We start from the raw sequence: 12160 nt of genomic DNA on the forward strand, positions 1-12160 counted from the left end.
ATTTATTGCAAAGCTGATGATAAATAAGTGCTCCAATGTCTTTTTAAGTCTTTGAGAAACGTATCTTTAGAAAATATATATGTAAACCAAGTGGTTCAAAGTCAGGAAAACGACGCTTAACTAATTATAAGTTTTCCTGTCCTGAAATACATTCAAATTAATTTTAAATCCAACAAGTATACACATTTGTATGTGAATAGCTTTGATGAGTGGAACTTTGCAAAAGTAATTAAGTCTAGAAAGGGACAAAACATTACCTAATGAATGTTAATGCCCTTCTGAAATGATGTAATGGTTTGATAGTAAACATGCATGATATGTTTAATGTAAACAATTGAGATTGTTTCAGAGACATTGACATTGCACAAATATGTAAAGAAGGGCAATAATTCAATTTTTTAAACAAGTGCCTTTCCTTGCTCAAAAGAAATAACTTTAAATGATGATCTGTTCTTTTGAAATGACATTCTCAAAAATAATGAACGTACATAACGAGTTCGAAGAGAATAGCCTTTATGATTGCCAATAAAGAAATGGTTACTCAACTAGTGTTAAGAAATTAAAACATGTGAATAAGACATTCAAAAAGACAATAACAATTTGTTAAGATTACCATACTTTATCCGAGATATTTATAGAAAGAATCAAATAATTGATAAGGTGTCTTAAGGAAACAGACGAGGTTTACCGGACCAAGGAATATTGTGTTATAAATAAGATACTTAAATGCTCTGAGAAAAGTCAGATAAAGGAGTGTTGCATTTGCTTTTCAACAGCGGCTGTCACAATCGACCCTCTTAAATCTCAACTTTATATCATCTGCACATGCAATAACATCATAAATCATGGACAGTAAACATACATTCTTTCATTTTACGTAGATACATACATGCATATTTTTAATATCTCCAGTTTTCTTAAATAAACATCCATGAGTAGAAGATATTCATTTATCTACAAATACAGGATTTATTTTCATTGAGTGATAATAAAATAAATATTTACGGATGGCGATAGCGCCACTAGTAAAATATAAAACTATTTTCATACACAAAGATGAAAATCGATCTCCTATTCATAGAAGAAATAAAAACTTGAATTTTATGTTTTTTTCATTAATTTCCTCTTTTACGACCTTGCGATTGAAAAGACTTCCCCTTTCATTCCGTGCATTGTCTGAATTTAGATAAAAGAAGTCCGACAACACGCCAGAATAAATACGGAAATATGTTTCACTGCACTCATAAATAACGTATTACAGTGCATTTGGGATTCATCAATTTGAATATTTCCCGATATTTCATTTATAATTATATAATTAATAGTTTATCTTGAAATTATATCACTGAATTTGCCTTAAGATTACACCCTTACCACACGTACATTATTAAATGGGTTTGTCAATCTTATACTCTAAATGGATAACAATGCAAACTATTATCAAAAGTAAGAATATGCCAGCTTTCATTGCTTGAGTAGATTCAATATCACAGCAGTAATTATTTCAGATCAAAATACACACAGAGGATATTCGTAGCATGATATCTGTCATTATTAACCGCAGTTTGAGTTTTAAAACTTCCTTGATATTCAGTTACAAACAAGAGCCCGGTTTGAACCGGTTGATGCTCCCCGATTTTCGACACAGGAAAGTACACCTCTTGTAGTTTCAGAGTCCCTGGACAAAGTTCAAAAAGCAATAATTCCAGAGCAATGCATTTCTACCCAATGAGATTTATCGACCTGCAACGTTTCATGTTGATGATATTTTAGAGCAATATCTCGGACAAAGTTTTAAGTGTAAAAACAATTAAAGGCAAATACTCCAAGCAGAGTTACGGTTCTTATGCACTGTACATCTACTCATTGAGATATATCTACCTACAGGGAATTAAGTAAAAAATAAGGCAACGCAGAGTAACGTTTCTTGTGCACTGAACATCTACCTATTGAGATCTATCTACCTACAAAGTTTCGTGTTGACATCTCTTATAATTATCGAGTTATGTCTCGGACAATATTTTTCTAAAAGGGGAGATAATTAAAAACCGGGGATGAGCAGTGTTATGGCTCTTTTGAAATGAACTTCTACTCAATGCGATCTATTTACAAAGTTTCATGTTGATATCTCATATAATTTTACATTATGTTCTGGACAAAGTTCAAAGTGCAAAAACGAACAAAATTAGTCATGACAGAGCTATGGGTCTTGTGCACTGCACAGTTTCCCATTGAGATCTATTTACCTACAAAGTTTCATGTTGATATTTCTTATAGGTTTTTAGTTATGTCCCGGACAAGATTTTTCTAAAAGGGAGTTAATTTACAATAGTTATGGTTCTTTGACACTGCACTTCGCCTCGATGTCCTCTACCACTGTGTGAAGTTTAAAAAATATCTCCAAGGGTTTTCAAGTTATGCTCCGGACAGGACAACGGACGGACAGAAGGACAGATGGAAAGACGGACAATGCGGCGACATTATTTATTAATATTTATATATTTCGTTATTTGCACGTTAAGTTAAAAAACATAGCTACTATAATGCAGGACATGGTTCTACAAATATTGCGTAAATAAAATAAAATAAAATTGTTTTCTAGAAACTAAAACAATGAATCATTGCCCTGTAGTTTTTTAAGCAATGTATTTTTTGTTTTCTGTCGCCACCGCGATTAAGAATACAGTATTTTTTACATTTGTAAATTGTGTTTATCGTAAAAACATGCGGTATAGACCGAGCATGAAAAACAGAACTTTCGTCAGTTCTAAAAATACCAGCTAAGTCCATTAAAAGATTAACTCAGGTGAACATAGGTAACTGCAAATGATTAACCAAGAAATTACATTTAAAGTTATACAGAGATGTTATCTTCGTTTGACTTTATAGAACCGTAAGTAAAACTGCTTATTAAGGTGACAACAGACACTTTCCATGGTACTCACATAAATGTCATTTAAACTAAGTTATTTTAGTAATAATTGTTATTTATTTAATCTTTGTGCATTAAATGTCGTTGACCATCATAAAAAATAACATATTTGAAAAAAATGCCTTTGTAAATGATTGATTTTGAATAAAAATCCTAAAATTTTAAATCGTCATATCAAAGTCATTTTTTATTTTTTTATCATCAAACTTTTGGAAAATAACCATACTTATATTATCTGGGGAACCGTGTCTCAAATTTTTTCTATCTTTTCTCAAAAAAATATTACGTAACGTCAAACATTTTATGCGACTTTTTTCACCATACATATTACGTAATTAAAGATAATTAAGTCGCTGATTGAGTAAACAAAAATCCCTGACACGGTTCCCTCCGTAAATGAATTTCCTTTCATGTGCTTTAAACCGCATGTTAATTGCTTGATTATTAAAAAAGTTATGCCGATTCAAAGTTAGTTCGACCCGCATCAAACGAAGTGTCATAAATCGGCTGTTCTCTCTCGGACCCCTACGTTTTACGCTAAATAATTGCATAATACACAAATATCGCACCAGAGAGGGTCACAAGTTGCGGTAACATACTCTAACAACATTATATGACCCAGTGACATCTGACCAATTAAAAAGCTGCTGATTAATATCGGTTTATAGCCGAAATTTCACCAATTCTTAACGTGATTTACTTTCCAACTGGTATCTGTCGCACATGTCACGTGACTATCGGTAAAATTTGAGGCACTCAGTGGGGGGAAATGGAACGCATTGCGCACCGCTAGCGGGGTATTTAATTGTTTCCTTTTTGAAGTTTATTATTATTATCATCAGCATTATTATTGTATTATACCAGTGTCACTCTGCCTGTGTATTCATGTATGAAATTCCGTTAAAATATAAAATAAAATAACAAAAAACTGAGCTTCTGACAGTCTTTTAAAGTCCATGGTAGATGTACAAATAAGAACGGGATATTATATATTTTTTTCCACCAAATTGATAATGCTTCACATATTTTAATAGAAATAAAAGGTATTACTCGATCATTATGATCTGGCCTTCTTGACTTCTATTATCATGAATATCATCTATGCACGGCATAGAGATCCAGTTTCTACCGGGATAGACAATAAATTTCATACTTTGTCCCAGATTTATTAGTACTGTGTCCGATTTACTGGCGAACAATTTATGTTCACTGAAAATATATTTTAATATCTTTTTCTTTTTATTGATAGAGAAATAATCATCCTTAGACAATCTAAAATGGTTTAGAAATTTGTCAGGGACACCTTACCACAAGTCATATAGGCGTTCACATAAAAATGTTGTCTGTTTTTGTTGTTAATTGTTTTACTTGACATTGTTAGAAAACGAGGTTGAATGTAAAGTAAACCCTTGAATCCGTACAAAAGTCTATCAACTCAATGTAATATCTATCAGATTAACGGGACAGACACATTATTCTCACACATTATGGATATTTTAGCAACTACATTTATCTCGTTCCAAAATAAAAAGGGATTGTCCAATCAGTCCCTCTTTTTAGCCTTAAAATAGGGTTTTTGGGTGTAAATATTGGAGTTATTTTTCACAAATACCAATACAAAAAAGAACAAGTGACTCTTTTTTCATTCAATTTTATTAAAAATTTGACTTAAAACATTGAATAAATACATATAACAAACATTTTGTTCGATCGATCGAACAAATATATATATTTTGTTCGATCGATCGAACAAAAAGGGCAACCTTCTTATAACTTTATTTGTTCGATCGATCGAACAAAATTTCTTTTCATTACCAAAACTTGTTGAATCAAATGAAATTTAAAACAAACATTTTGTTCGATCGATCGAACAAATAAAGTTATAAGAAGGTTGCCCTTTTTGTTCGATCGATCGAACAAAAATGTTCAAACACTGTATTTGAAAATTTCATTCCAAATCTCTACTAAAAAAATTAACATTTTGTTCGATCGATCGAACAAAATTTCTTTTCATTTCCAAAACTGGTCAAATAAATGAAAAATTTAAAATAAATATTTTGTTCGATCGATCGAACAAAACTGTTCAAACACTGCATTGAAAAATTTCTCTCTCAAACTGTACCAAAAAAACCCCAAAATATTTTGTTCGATCGACCGAACAAAATTTCTTTTCATTACCAAAACTTGTTAAATCAAATGAAATTTAAAACAAACATTTTGTTCGATCGATCGAACAAAAATGTTCAAACAATGTATTTGAAAATTTCTCTCTCAATCTGTACTAAAAAAATTAACATTTTGTTCGATCGATCGAACAAAATTTTTTTCATTTCCAAAGCTGGTCAAATAAATGAAAAATTTAAAATAACTATTTTGTTCGATCGATTATATTTGAAAATTTCTCTCTCAATCTGTACTAAAAAAAATTAACATTTTGTTCGATCGATCGAACAAAATTTCTTTTAATTTCAAAACCTGGTTAAAAAATGAAAAATTTAAAATATTTTGTTCGATCGATCGAACAAAACTGTTCAAATACAGTATTGGAAAATTTCTCTCTCAAACTGTACAAAAAAAATTAACATTTTGTTCGATCGATAGAACAAATATATATTTTGTTTGAGCGATCAAACAAAAAGGGCAAACATTTTATTTCTTTTTTCGACTAATCGAACAAAATTTCTTTTCATTAAATCAAATGAAAAATTTAAAATAAAGATTTTGTTTGATTGATCGAACAAAACTGTTCAAACATTGTATTGGAAAATTTCTCTCTCAAATTGTACTAAAAATACCAAAACATTTCGTTCGATCGACCGAACAAAATTTCTTTTCATTACCAAAACTTGTTAAATCAAATGAAATTTTTAAAAAACAAACATTTTGTTTGAACGATTAAACAAATATATATTTTTCGATCTAACAAATAGGGCAAACATCTTATTTCTTTGTTTGATTAATTAACTCAATTGATCTATAAAATTGATCGTTTGTTTGGTCAAATGAACAAAAAAAATCTGATAAAAACTCAGGTATAATAAGAATCCCCCTTTGGATTGAACAAAATGCTATACATAAGCATATTTCATTAGGTAGAAAAAACATGTTACATCCAATAAATAATGTAAAATAGCCATTTTATTCAGGTGATAAAAAATCGGGTATAAGAATTCCTCTATAAGACATTTTGTATGGTTGATCAAACAAAAATGCTATACAAAACTTTAAAGCATATTTGATTAGATAAAAAAACATGTTGCATGCCATGAAAACATGAAATTATCATTGTTCAGTCAATCAAACAAACAAATTCTGAAATAAATAAATAAAGTCAATCGAACAAAAAAGATATACAAAAGCATATTTCATAAGGTAGAAAAAAAACATCCAATGAAAATATAAAATTGACATTTTGTACAGTCAATTGAACAAAAAATTCAGATAAAAATTCAAACAAGAGTGCCAAGATGGCCCTTATATCGCTCATATTATTACAAATGCTCAATCCCATTTAATTTGGACTGTGTGACCTATTTTTTGAACACAGATAACCAGGGCTTCCATAAAGTCCCAAAATTTGGAAGTCAGAGACTGCAAAATATCTAACATTAGAAGTCACATTATATAGGTAAAGAAGGAAAAGCATTACATTATGGAAGTCACAAGCCAAAATCAAAGAGTAAATAACTCCCAAACTTCCATTAATGGAAGTCCTGCAGATGGAAGACCAATATTCAAACTTGACCAAGAAATCACCAAATCGACCTTTCTGACCAATTTTAGGATTTTTGGATCACAACACTTGAACAGTAGCCTCAACGGTGTAAACAAGGGTTTTCTGTATAAGGGCTGTGTGACCTAGTTTCTGAACACAAGTGACCCATAGTCTAATTTGACCTGGAAATCATCAAAACAACCATTCTGACCAATTTCAAGGATATTTGGACTGGAACAGTAGCCCCTAGAGTTTTAACAAGGTTTTCCAATAATTACACCGTATGACTTAGTTTTTTTACCCAAGGTGACCCATATTCGAACTTGATCTAGAAATCACTCTTAATGACCTATTTCCAAGATATTTGGTTCAAAACAGTAGCCTCTAGAGTGTAAGAAAGGTATTTTTTCCATATCTGGAGTGTGTGACCAAGTTTTTTTTACCCCAGATGACCCATATTCAATAATTGAAACTTGATCTAGAAATCATCAATTTTGACCCCAGGGCTATAATTTGATTAATTTTGTAGTGTTTTATTAGATGATGTTATGATCAAATTATCTAAGGTCTAGGCCTGACACTTTCAGGGGAGAAGATTTTTAAAGATTTCATTTCAAAAATCTATTTTTAGCCCTCCTGTCCCAGATGTTCAATTGAGAAGAACCATTTAAACAATTTTAGAAGAGCATCATGATAGCAACATCACCTGTCTCATCGAACTCATCCGAGCAATTACCTAGACAAGCATCCTGACAAGTTTGATAACAATTGAGCCAACAAGAGCTGTCACCCAAGTGACAAATGCCCCCGAAAAGGTTTCTTAAGCATGCAGGTTTTATGAAAAGAAAAGAGAATGAAAGTAACTAATTGTTGAATATTGTTCTTGATAGCATGAACCTTCAAAATATAAGTGTGTTCAATTGAGAAGAACCATTTAAACAATTTTAGTAGAGCATCATGATAGGAACATCACCTTTCTCATAGAACTCATCCGAGCAATTACCTAGACAAGCATCTTGATCAAGTTTGATGACAATTGAGGTAACAAGAGCTGTCACTCAAGTGACGAATGCCCCCGAAAAGGTTTCTTAAGCATGCAGGTATTATGAAAAGAAAAGAGAATGAAAGTAACTAATTGTTGAATATTGTTCTTGATATATGAACCTTCAAAATATAAGTGTGACCTTGACCTTTGAAGAAGGGACGTGGTTCTTGAACGCGACAAAATGTTGTTATGAGATAGACATGTGTGCCAAATTATTTCAAAATCCCTCTATGCATGACAAAGTTACAGTCTGGACATGGTTGTTGTGTAAGTGGGGACACACAAACATTCATGAGCCTTAGGCGCGACACGGTCTTGATGTGGTAGACATTTGTGCCAACTTGTTTTAAAATCTCTCCATGTATGACAAAGTTACAGTCCGGACACGAATTAAGTGGGGATGCACAGATGGACAGACGGACGGTGCGATTATATTATGCCTCCCTTGGGGGGGGGCATAAAAAACAAGAGCTGTCGGTAGGACAGCAACGCTCGACTATTCTTAGTGCTTGATAGTAAAAAAAAATTGCTTCATACAGTTACCTCCTCCTGTTTACAGGTTGGGGTAATGATGGTGAACAAGTGTGCAAAGTTTCAAAGCCATATGTCAATGAACTTTGAAAATATTTGAGGTATTACAAAAACTTTAACATAAATTCTAAGTCGAAAAAGGGGCATAATTCTGTCAGAATGCTTGATAGAGTTACCTCCTCCTGTCTACAGGTTGGGGTCATGATGGTGAACAAGTGTGCAAAGTTTCAAAGCCATATGTCAATGGACTTTGAAAATATTTGAACTATTACAAAAACTTTATCATAAATTCTAAGTCGAAAAAGGGGCATAATTCTGTCAAAATGCTTGATAGAGTTACCTCCTCCTGTCTACAAGTTGGGGTCATGATGGTGAACAAGTGTGCAAAGTTTCAAAGCCATATGTCAATGGACTTTGAAAATATTTGAACTATTACAAAAACTTTAACATAAGTGGTTACGCCGACGCAGACACCGACGCCGACACTGACTACTTATTCTTATCGAATAGTCGAGCTAAAAATGTGACTTCAAGGGTATTAAAAAGGTTTTTCTATATTTGGGCAGTGTGTGACAGTTTTTGACCCCAGGTGACCCAGGTCGAACTTGAACTAGAAATCATCAAAACAAACTTGCAGACCAATTTCCAGGATATTTGCTTAACAACAGTAGCCACAAGAGTGAACAAGATTTTACTATTTTTAGCTCCTGTGACCTAGTTTTTCATCAGAGATGACCCATCTCCTTCAAACAATTTACTAGACAAGCATCCTGACCAAGTTCGATTACAATTGCGTAAAAAATGTGACCATTAGAGTGTTAAGTTGTTAACACGGTTTTTTCATATTTGTATTTGGGCTGTGTGACATCGTTTTTGACCCCAGGTGACCCATATTTGAACTTGACCTAGAAATCATCAAAACAAACGTTAAGACCAATTTCCAGAATATTTTGATTAAAACAGTAGCCACTAGAGTGTTAACAAGACTTTTCTATTTTTAGTTCCTGTGACATGGTTTGTGACTGGAGATGACCCATATGCAAACTTGACCTAGAAATCATCAAACTTCCAGATCAATTTCAAGGATATTATTTGGATCAAAACTGCAGCCACTAGAGTGTTAACAAGGTTTTTCTATTTTTAGCTCCTGTAACCTAGTTTTTGACCAGAGACGACCCATATCCGAACTTAACCCAGAAATCATCAAAACAACCTTCCTGACTAATTTCCAGATTATTTGGATCAAAACTGCAGCCACTATAGTGTTAACAAGATTTTCTCTTTTTTTAGCTCATGTGACCTAGATGATTTTAACTTGACCTGTATTTCATTGAGACAAACATTCTGACAAAGATTGATTATGATCCATTCAAATCTGTGAATGCTAGAGTGTTTTAACAACTCAAATGTTGACGACCCACCACGCACAACGGCAGACATAGCCCCATCACTATACCTCACCTTGACCACTTGTGTTCAGGTGAGCTAAACAGCAACAGCTTGAGTTTTTTTCTTTGAAAAAAGAGTTGAGCTAAAAATAAAGCTTCAGCAAATCATTTCTGCACAATGAGATATATCCATCTACAATGAATTAAGTTTCACTAACATGTTGATATCTCCAGTGGGTCACAGGATAGACAGATGAACATTCTGACGTCAGTATACCAAACTTAGTTGTTCAGGGTTTATGGAAACATAATGATTCCAAGTCGATGCCTTGGTGCGAAAGGGTTGTAACTCATAATTTCACCGAAAATGGTTTTATGGTATTTTTCAATGTAGGAGCAATATACACACATGTTGTAAAAATATTGAACTTGAAAGCTAAAATTAAACTACCAAAAAAGTATAAATGTCCAAAGGTTGTAACTCAAACAGACATATTTTGTTGGTGCGAAACGGTTGTATTTAAGTTACAACCGTTTCGCACCAACATTTTGATAATATTTTGAATAAATCCTAGTGCAAAACAGTTGTATCTCAATATCTTATATCATATTCTGTGAAATATTTAGTGGATTATTTCTTTCAAACTAACTGACAAGTTGATAAAACAGTCTCAGCTTCTGATTCCTTGTTATTTACATTATAAATTGGTAAGCTTTCATTCAGACATAATACAAGAATTTGAATAACTTACACATATTTCAAACATAAATCAATTCCAATGCTTGTTAAAGAAACAATAATTATCATAGTACATTGCTTTATTTGACTAACAGTACTGTTATAGTGATTTGTTTTCAACATAAAAATTGTCATTGGTATAATGTTGCATTGTTTGCAAAATAGCAAGTAAAAGTAATGGACTTATTTTGGTTTTACGAAAATTAAATTACCGTACCTCAAAATAAATTTATTATAAATAATTATTGTCATACAATATATTATGATTGTATCATAGTTTGGAGACTTTTGAAAACAAGTCAGAGTTAAATTGCATACCAATACATGCACAGCTTTAACTCACTGTCAGTCTGGAGCTTGCTTGTTAACTGGTTCATTTTTTCTGGTTTTTATTTGTTTGGGTCGTCAGACATCAAAGAACATCAAAACAATCCGCAATCTGATTTATACTCTCATACAAATCCGACAGCCTCGTGTTTCGATGCTTTTTTAATTACTAAATATTAAAATAACTTAAAGAAATTATACAATTATTACTCAATTCTTTATTTGGTTTTAAACTTACATGAATTACTTTTATAACTTACATGTATTACTATTGGAATATTTTCATGTTTTGTCAAAGACAAATTGTATAAATTAATATTGTACTACAATTTATTTACGTTACAAGACAATGTCTGACTAGATATGTGAACAAATTTTTCTTTGACAACATATTGTAAACAGTAAGTTTAGATACATATTGATATACATATGTATAGACAAAAGTATTACAATATATTCTAACACGACCCACATTTTTCCCTATTGAACATAGAAAAACCGAAAGTGTGTGTTATTATGCAATAAAATCACTGTTTGACGTTCTATATGTAGACATGTGACGTAATCATTATACACCTGACGTAACCACTAAAGATGTGACGCGCTGACAATAAGTACGGAAACAAATCAGGCGCAATTTAGCTAATTACCATGTACGGCAGCATCTATTTGTTGATGTCGTGTTAGAATCGAAATAATATATCCAAATCGGTGATTTTATTGCTTGTCATTCGGATGCTGATCATTATATATAATTCCCCGCATCCGAACTCCAAACAGTGATGTTATTGAGCAATAAAATCACAGTTTGGGATATATTATTTCTTAAATAAAAGGTGTTTATGTGTAGATAATTAAGATAATATATCCCAAACTGTGATTTTATCGCTCAATAAAATCACTGTTTGGAGGTCGGATGTGTGGAATTACGAGGGAGTAGCCCGAGTGATATAATGATGCACATTCAATCAACAAACAGTGATTTTATTAAGTGATAAAATCACCAATTTGGATATATTATTTTGATTCTAACACGACATCAACAAATAAAATTTTAATGCTGTACCTTATATATAGCTAAATTGCGCCTGATTTGTTTCCGTACTCATTTTCAGCGCGTCACATTTTTAGTGGTTACTTTGCGTGTATAATGATTACGTCATTTGTCTTAATATAGAATGTCAAACAGTGATTTTATTGCATAATAACTCACACTTTCGATCTTCTATGCTCAATAGGGAAAAATGCGGGTCGTGTTCGAATATTAAGTAAAATATGTTATTGACCCTTTGTTTTCTGTTAGATAAAAGTAAATTATCAGATATATTCTATCTGCTATTTAAAATCATTCTTAAAGATGTTAATCTCTTCCTCAGCTGTATGTGCGTTTGTGTGCACACCTGTGAATTTTATTGGGGTGGGGGGATTGCATTTTGTAATTGTTATTATTTGCAGGCCTTATTTTTTTCTCATTTAATTACTG

This window comes from Ruditapes philippinarum, unplaced genomic scaffold (genome assembly GCF_026571515.1).
Source record: "Ruditapes philippinarum isolate M1 unplaced genomic scaffold, ASM2657151v2 ctg8022_1_1_1_1, whole genome shotgun sequence".
Classification (NCBI taxonomy): Eukaryota; Metazoa; Mollusca; class Bivalvia; order Venerida; family Veneridae; genus Ruditapes; species Ruditapes philippinarum.